The following is an 8,543-nucleotide window of genomic DNA, read 5'->3' as shown; positions in this document are numbered from 1 at the left end:
TTATAATAAAATTAATCTAGGGTTAACAAAATCAAGGTAACTGTATAAATAAAATAGTATTGATCCACAATAAACATGAAAATAGTCCATCATATATCTCAATTTGTTAAAATTTAAAAAATCATAAATTAACTAAATTTTAAAATTTATTTAAAACAATAATAATAATTACTATTGATAAAAAGAATTAGTACAGAAGTAAAACATATATTTCTTTAAAAAAATATGGAACAAGATTCCAAAAAAATGTAAGAAGATTCGTAACTTGGAGATCCACTCTCACTTTATCATGAAAATTCTTAATCCTATTATTTATTTATACCAGATTGGTGTACGATATCCCCTCCACTGATTCTTAATACCATGGTTTATTTATACCATATTGGTGTATGAGATCCCCCTCCAGTAATTTGGATACTAATGTCTACAAATAAATACATACTCTATCTCCAATATATATATTCCACCACTCTCAACTTTAGCTACATAAATGAAATACGGTTTGTAAAGAGCTCTTGGAGGGTTTGTAAAAAAAGCTTCCGAGCATCTCATTCTACTCTCTTGGAAATTACAGTTGTTGATTCTTTCATGTTTACAAATAACATTGCTACATTTATTCAAAGATCTGTTACTCAAAAAGCATTTCTTCAAAGATCCATTGCTCAGGTTATTTGATAACCCTCTCACTTGCTGATGGTGTTTGTTTTTTAATTTTCTTCAGTATTTCATTGCTAATTACTCTATTGCAGGATGAGGCTCTAGAGCATATTTATTACCTTTCCGGTGATCATATTTCCAAGTAGTGTTTCAGGCGCAAATAAGAAAGTGATCATGAACAAAATGGTGATGAACACGAGCAGAGCTCTGTGAGAGGTGGGTGGTTACATCACCATCACCATGTCTTTGGAAAATGTGGAAGACAAAATCCGACTGCCCACACGCTACATGGTCTTTGCCCTCAATGAAAACAACCTGAATAATATTTCTCTGCCATCGGGACTCATGGTGGACCTCCTCCACTACCACACCTCCACCCGCAAGCTTCTCTAGAAAATGTTGACTGCCATGCAACTCGGTTCTTGCATACCCATGTTACTCCACGAAAGAACCTCATGGTCATGGGCAATGCACATGGGGTCGTGGCTGTTAGTTCTGCTACATAATTTGATATTCTCAGGGTTAAGTGAAGGCCTGGCCGTGTTGTTTACTCTCATAAAAGGAATCAAACTGGTCATTTTCTTCTTTCTCCTTCACTCCGCTTGCCCTCTCATAACCCCATGGCCTTCGTTTTACCTCTAAAATCATGTATAAGCCCTTGTTCCTCAGGCCCACAAGCATGGAGGTCAAACTGTCATGTGACCCCGTTCATGTGACTCTGTGCTCCCGTGACCCTTCCTCACCTTTAAACCGTGGCCATTGACTTTCCCCGCTAATCCAATGCATCCCTGTCACGCCAGTCGAAAACCCGTGCGATCAACTCTACACTGTCTGATCATCCCCTCTACGATCGGACGGCAATTGCTTCCCCTGCACCTTCAAACCGCCTAGACATTAACTCGCGATGGAAAGCGATTTCATCTCCCCCGTCCGCCACATGTCGCATGATGATCGGTATCGCACGCCATTGTATGTTTACCACCTTATGCTCTGAGGCGGTGTGATCAATACCGCTCACCGCCAAAACTAATTTTTCCACTTGATAACCTCCGCACACCTTTGATGCCTGATGACCATTGGATCCATCTGCCCGTGATCCAACAGCCTTTGCCCACCCCGCTTCCATACCTCCCGGTACTCCTTGCCAAGCACTCCCTGCCGTCAATCTGCCCAATCTAACAACCGATCTTCCTCCTCCATTCGTCTCGACTATCCACGTCCTGGAACTGTCCCATGCACCCAAAGGATGAAGGTGGCAAGTTACCTGTACTCAGTGCAGTAGCTCCTCAACAACCGCATTCATCACGGAGGATGGCTGAGAAGGAAAAGGACATGCCTCGAGCAGATAAATGCAGTTATCAGTTATGGAATTTCATCCATACGACACTTCACCTACCCCAGAAGGACAACAGAGCACCCGAGAAGATCAAATCATTCACTGAAGCAGGCAAATTGCACCAGAGACTCCATCAGATAGTTAAAGCGGTTGGTGGTCAATTATCACCTCCTCAGACTTACAATGGTCGAGTGCCTTTGTATTCAAACTCTATAAATACCCAGAAAGAAGATGTAATCAAGGTTGATGGTTATTGTTTTGATGTAAGGTTCAACTTTTGGAGACTGTAACTACTTTGATACTTGTAGTGTCTCGTCTTCATTTTCAGATAATACAAGCTTCTTTTGCTTTTAATTGCTCACTTTCCATTTCTATTCTATTCCAGGCTGTGATTGATATGCAGTTTTCCTGAACTCTTGATGTGTAGCATTAGAGGAGTTGTCATCCTACCTCTGTGTTATAATCTTGCATGTATCAGTGAATGCGTTAATCAGGTTTCTTTTCACTTAGTGACAAAGAGTTGTCATCCTGTCTGTGCACTAGGGAATTATATTTGCAGACCTCTTTACTGGTTGCAGCTGGCCATCAGAAGGTCTTGTGCATCTGCTTGTGTGGTCAGTATTCTCCATATTCACCCAATCCTTAAACTGTGAGTAATTGGTGGTCTAAAGCCTTGTAGTCTGGTGGTGTTCACGCATGTCTGGAGTCAAGCAAAGTAGAAGTGGTTATTTGGCTTGAACAAGAACCATTCCTTCCATTCATCAATTTCCAACATTAAGTTGAGTTTGTAATGTTCCTGAGCATCTCCGAGCTACAACCTAGGAGAGTTTCTTGGGGTGATAACATTAATTGGCACCGTTTCCAGGGAGAGGAGATTGAATTTCAGCTTCCCTGGGAAAACGACACAGTTCCATGCTTTAATGATAGACAAAGTCTGGACACATTTCTGGTTGTAATCATCTATCTGGTGACTCTACTGGAGCACCAACCTAGTGGAAACTCCACATTTCTGTTCTGGCTCAGTTTGTAAGGCATACCCAGAGAAATCCTCAGAAAGCACCAGCTGACCCAGTGCTTGACACTGAGAAGATTGCTAAGCAAAGGAAAACATCACAGAAAGGAGCATCAGGATCAGGTAAGCCCAAGAAATCTTATGTGTCCCTGCAAGAAAAGATTATAGCTAAAAATGTATATTCTGGAGATATAGAGCCTAGTATTATTAGTGAAGAAATACCCTCAGAGATTCGTAAATCTCCTTGTTCATTTAGTTCCCCTTTGGATCTCAGTCCAAAGAAAGTCTCCCATACAGTCCATCACATCCCTTTGTCTTTTCATCTATTTCACTGCTCCCTACCATTCAATTTGTCAGCATCCTTCCACCTATCCCAGTCATGGCAGGCCAGCATGCTCCCAGGAAGATGGAAAGAATCAGAGCTACAAGGTATGGACCCTTGGTCTTGCCCGTTCCTTTGAATGCCATGCTTGTAGGAGAATATCAGAAATATATGCCCAAATTCACTGGTACAGAGGGAGTAATAGCTGGAGAACACCTTGAGTCTTTTTATAGTTATGCTGATAACTTAGATATCAGTGAAGATGATGTGTGGATGAGAGTGTTTGTCCAGAGCCTTGATGGAGAGGCTAGAATGTGGTTCAAAGAACTGCCCCATAGGTCCATAGCAGACATTGAGGCATTGGATGATGCATTCCTCAAACAATGGGGAGATAGGAAAGATTTGCTCTATTACCATATAGAGTTTGGAAACCTAAAGAGGGAGAATGGGGAATCATTGCCTGATTTTAATAAAATATTTAACTGTGTATAGTAAGATACCAGCTAAAGTGAAGCCTACCCCCACCTCTGCCAAAATCACTTATGCGAATGATTTTGACTCTGATTTCTTCTTGCTTTTGAGAGAAAGAAGATGCGCCACTCTAGCTAATATGCAAGATGCAGCACTGGAGGTGGAATCAAATATTATGGCTCCAGAAAAGCTTAAAAATTAGGCTGATAGAAGGAGGTAGAGAGGTGAGGCTTCTTCTTCCTTTGCTTCATCTTTAGAACCCAAATTAGATAAAATGACTAAAATGATAGAGTCATTGGCTGTTGAGATATCTAAGCTGAAAGTCGAGAAGATTTCTGGGAAAGCAAGGTTTCAAAACACATTTTCTCCAAGAAATCCAAATCCATTCAGAAGAGCAAATGATCAGTTACAAATCAATCCAAGGGGTAAAGAGGCAAATGAAGAACAAAGGTTGAAGCTCCTTTCCAAAATATAGTCATGGAGGAGGAACAGTTTGAAGAAGAGGATGAAATTCATTGCATGGAAGATAAAGGTAGTGCTACCTTTTTGACATTGGCTGCATATGAAGAATCATTACTACAGGACCAAACCAGTTAAGAGTGGGACAGAGAGGCTGTTTTGCAGACTAGTGAACAGAAAAGATATAATCTGAGGTCAAAAGCAAACAATGTCAAGGAGAACCCTACCCAAAGAGCTGTTGTCCCAACAGAGTCACATAATACCAGACAGAAGAAACCAGCAGCTGATCCAGTCATCCTCAAAGCACCAACTCAAGAGGTAAGAGGCCCTGAAAAGTCCCCTTCCCCTTTCAGCTTTGAATCAGAAGTCTAGAAGTTAAAAATATATGTGCCTCTGATAGAACTTGTAAAGAGTGAAGTTTTTAGAAAGCCTATCCTTGAGGCTCTTGAGCTGAAAGCCACACAAACCTCCACTAACTATGTCAATTTGCAAGATGATAAGCTTGTAGTTGTGCTTAGCCCCATGATCGAACCTACGGATAATAATTCTCCATCATCTTATGTCTCCTTGACCATTCATGATAAAATCCTCCACAATTGCCTGCTAAACACAGGGTCCAACCATAATTTTATGCCTAAAGCTGTCATGGGAGAGCTAGGCCTTGATATCACCAGACCATATCATGATTTATTTTCATTTGATTCAAGAAAGGTGAAATGTCTGGGATTGATCAAAGATTTAGCCATTACTGTAACTCATCTACCCATGAAGAGCATGATCATGGATATTGTGGTAGCAGATGTCCCTCCCAAGTTTGGCATGTTGTTGTCCAGAGGATGGATTAAGAGACTAGGTGGGACATTACAGAATGACTTATCTTATGCCACTATCCCAGTCTTTGGAGGGGAAAGCAGGAGATTGTACAAAGAAGCACAACTGGCCTACATCATCAGTGATGAGAAGAATCCTTCTAATCATCCCATATATGTTGTGGACACTGATTTTGGAGCTTGTATTCTCCAAATTGAAGAATCCCAGAAGGCCCCAATGCAGATCAAGAAACCAGTGAATTAGGCCAAGGGAGAGCAAGGAGGTCTGGTTTAGGAAATGTTCTTTGATGGAGCAGGGGTGCTGCTGATGTCTCCAAAACAACAAAGCACACATCTGTCCTTTAAGATGGCCTTCCAAGTCACGAATAATATAGTAGAGTATGAGGCTCTGATATTGGGTCTAAATGCAGCCAAAGACAGAGGAATGAGGAACATAAAAGTGTTCGGAGATGATGATCTTATCATTCAGCAAGTGAATAAAACATTCCAAGCAAAGCACCCAAGGTTGAAAGCATACAGAGATGAGGTATGGAGACTTAAAGATTCTTTTAATAATTTTTGTATCTCATACATCCCTAGAGTAAAAAATGAGCTTGCCAATTCCCTTGCTATGTCTGCTAGCATATTCATCCCTCCCATGCCTCCCAGACTAGTTTATGAAGTCCAGATTAAATACAGACCATCCTTGCCCGATAATGTCCAGCATTGGAAAGTTTTTTAAGATGATGATGAAGTGAATAGGTTTCTGCAAGTCATTGATGAATTTTCTGAAATGCAAATTGACCAAGAGAATGAAGCCTTGGAAGAGAATCCTCAATCCTAGCTTAGAAACAGAATTGGTAAAGATAGCATTGTCCAACTGCCCAGCGATCATATACCTAAGTGTCTGGTTCCATTAGAAAAGTTGTTTGAACAAAATGATGTGCCTTACAAGGCTTCCCAAAAAGAAGACTAATCTGCAGTTTGTAAGAATAATATAGGGAGTCTTGGACGACCAAGATATATAAATCTATCTACACGTTTGTCTGCTGCCCAAAGTTTTGAATAATGCAATTTGATGAAGCAATTTGTTGATGTCTTTGCTTGGGAATATAGTGACCTGAAAACTTATGACAAAAAGATCTTTTAGCATAAAATCCCTTTAGAGAAAGACACCATCCCTTTTAAGCAGAAGCTGAGACCAATAAATCCTTTGCGCCTTCCTCTAATTGAAAAAGAAATAAAGAAGTTGATGGTTGCCAAAATCATCGTTCCTCTCAGGTATTCCAAATGGGTGGCCAACTTAGTCGTAGTGAGGAAGAAAAGTGGAGAAATCAGGCTCTGTGTTGATTTCAGAAACTTGAACAAATGCTCTAAAAAAGACAACTATCCTCTACCCAAGATGGAGCATTTGCTGCAGAAGGTCTCAGGGGCCAAAGTGATGTCTTTCCTGGATGGATTTTCAGGGTATAATCAGGTTACTGTACATCCAGATGATCAAGAGAAGACTGCATTCACCACTCCTTGGGGAACTTTTATGTATTCCAAGATGCCTTTTGGATTGATGAATGCTGGAGCCACCTTTCAGAGAGCTATGGATATAGCATTTGTGGGAGAGAAGGATAAGTTCATCCTGGTCTACCTTGATGATATAACAGTATACTCCAGTAGCCATCATGACCATTTGCAGCATTTGAAGGAAGTGTTCCTGAAGTGGAGAAGATTTGGAATTTCAGTCAATCCTAAAAAGTCACAGTTTTCTTTGGAAGAGGGCAAGCTGTTAGGACATATTTTTTCTGCTACAGGTGTCAAAATTGACCCAGAAAGGGTAAGAGCAATACAGACCTTGTTTGTCCCAAGATCAAAGAAGGACATCCAGTGCTTTCTGGGCAAGATAAATTTTGTAAGGAGGTTCATCCCGAATTTTGTAGAAATTGTAAAGCACATTACCTCCATGTTGAGAAAGGGGTCCGAAGTCAAATGGACTGATGCAACAAGAAAATCCTTGGAATCCATTAAGAAAGCTATTATGGAAGCTCCTACGTTAAGCAGTCCAGATTATAGCAAGGAGTTCCATATATTTTCATTTGCCTCTGATGACACCCTTGTAGCAGTTTTATTGCAAGCAGATGAAGAAGGCTCAGAGTATCCAGTGTCTTTTTTTAGCAAAACATTAAGGGATGCTGAGCTGAAGTATGCTATCATTGAGAAATAGACTTATGCTCTTATCAAGTCTTTGAAAGCTTTCAGAATTTAGATTCTGCGTTTCAAGATAATTGCATATGTCCCCTCTGCTTCGATAAAAGATGTTCTAACGCAGCTTGACGCTAATGGAAGAAGGGCTAAATGGATTGCAAAGCTTATTGAATTTAATATAGAACTGAAGCCCACCAAGCTTGTCAGAGGTCAGGGCCTTGCCAAATTATTATCTGAAGAAAATTGCAGAACGTTCGACATAAATCTCATAAGCACAGATATAGAAAATGGTCAAATAGCAGAAGAAATAATTGAACAAGGAAAAAATCAGTCATTGGCAGAAAATATGGCTTCTTGCGATTGGTACTCTATGATAGCCCAATTCTTGCTGAAACTAGAAATCCCTCCAGGCTTTAGTGCAAGCCAAGCCAGAACTGTTAAGCTTAGGGCAGCTAGATATTGCATTCATGAAAATCTGCTCTATTGGAGGGATCCCTCTGAAATTCTTTTGAGGTGTCTGGACAAAGAACAATCCATAGAAGTCATGCAATAGTTTCATTCCAACATATGTGGAGGACATCATTATTGGAAAACTACAGCCCACAAGATTCTCAGAGTTGGGTACTATTGGACCATTTTATTTCCTAATGTTTGTTCATTTGTTGAATCTTGTGACAGGTGCCAAAGATTTGAAGGGAAACAACAATTGAGGTCCCTGCCATTGAAACCAACACATGCTAGTGGTCCTTTTCAGTAGTGGGGCTTGGATTTCACTGGAGAAATCAATCCACATTCCAGTGGCCAACACAGATGGATCTTAGTAGCCACTGACTACTTCACTAAGTGGATTGAAGTAATCCCTACCAGGAAGGCTGATCATAATGTGGTCATGAGGTTCTTGACAGAGAATATCTTCACCAGATTTGGTTGTCCACATAGATTGATCACAGATAATGCAGTGGCTTTCACGGAAAAAGAATTGGTGGACATGTGTGACTCAATGGGCATTAAGCTAGTTCATTCCACCTCATATTACCCTCAAGGAAATGGTCTAGCAAAATATTCCAACAAAATCCTGATAAGGATAATTAAAAAGCTGTTGGAAGACAACAAAAAGAATTGGGACTCTAAACTCAAGTATGCACTGTGGGCTAATAGAGTGGCCACCAAGAAGTCCACAGGGAATTCTCCTTTCAAGCTGGTATATGGCACTGAGGCTATATTCCCAATTCAGTTAACCCTCCCTGTGGTAAAGTTCCTATAAGAAGAGCAGAATGAGCA

The sequence above is a fragment of the Pinus tabuliformis genome, chromosome 6, assembly GCF_031772625.1.
Source record: "Pinus tabuliformis cultivar Carrire ecotype Pingquan chromosome 6, CPIR1, whole genome shotgun sequence".
Lineage (NCBI taxonomy): Eukaryota > Viridiplantae > Streptophyta > Pinopsida > Pinales > Pinaceae > Pinus > Pinus tabuliformis.
Note: the sequence above shows the minus strand (reverse complement) of the source record.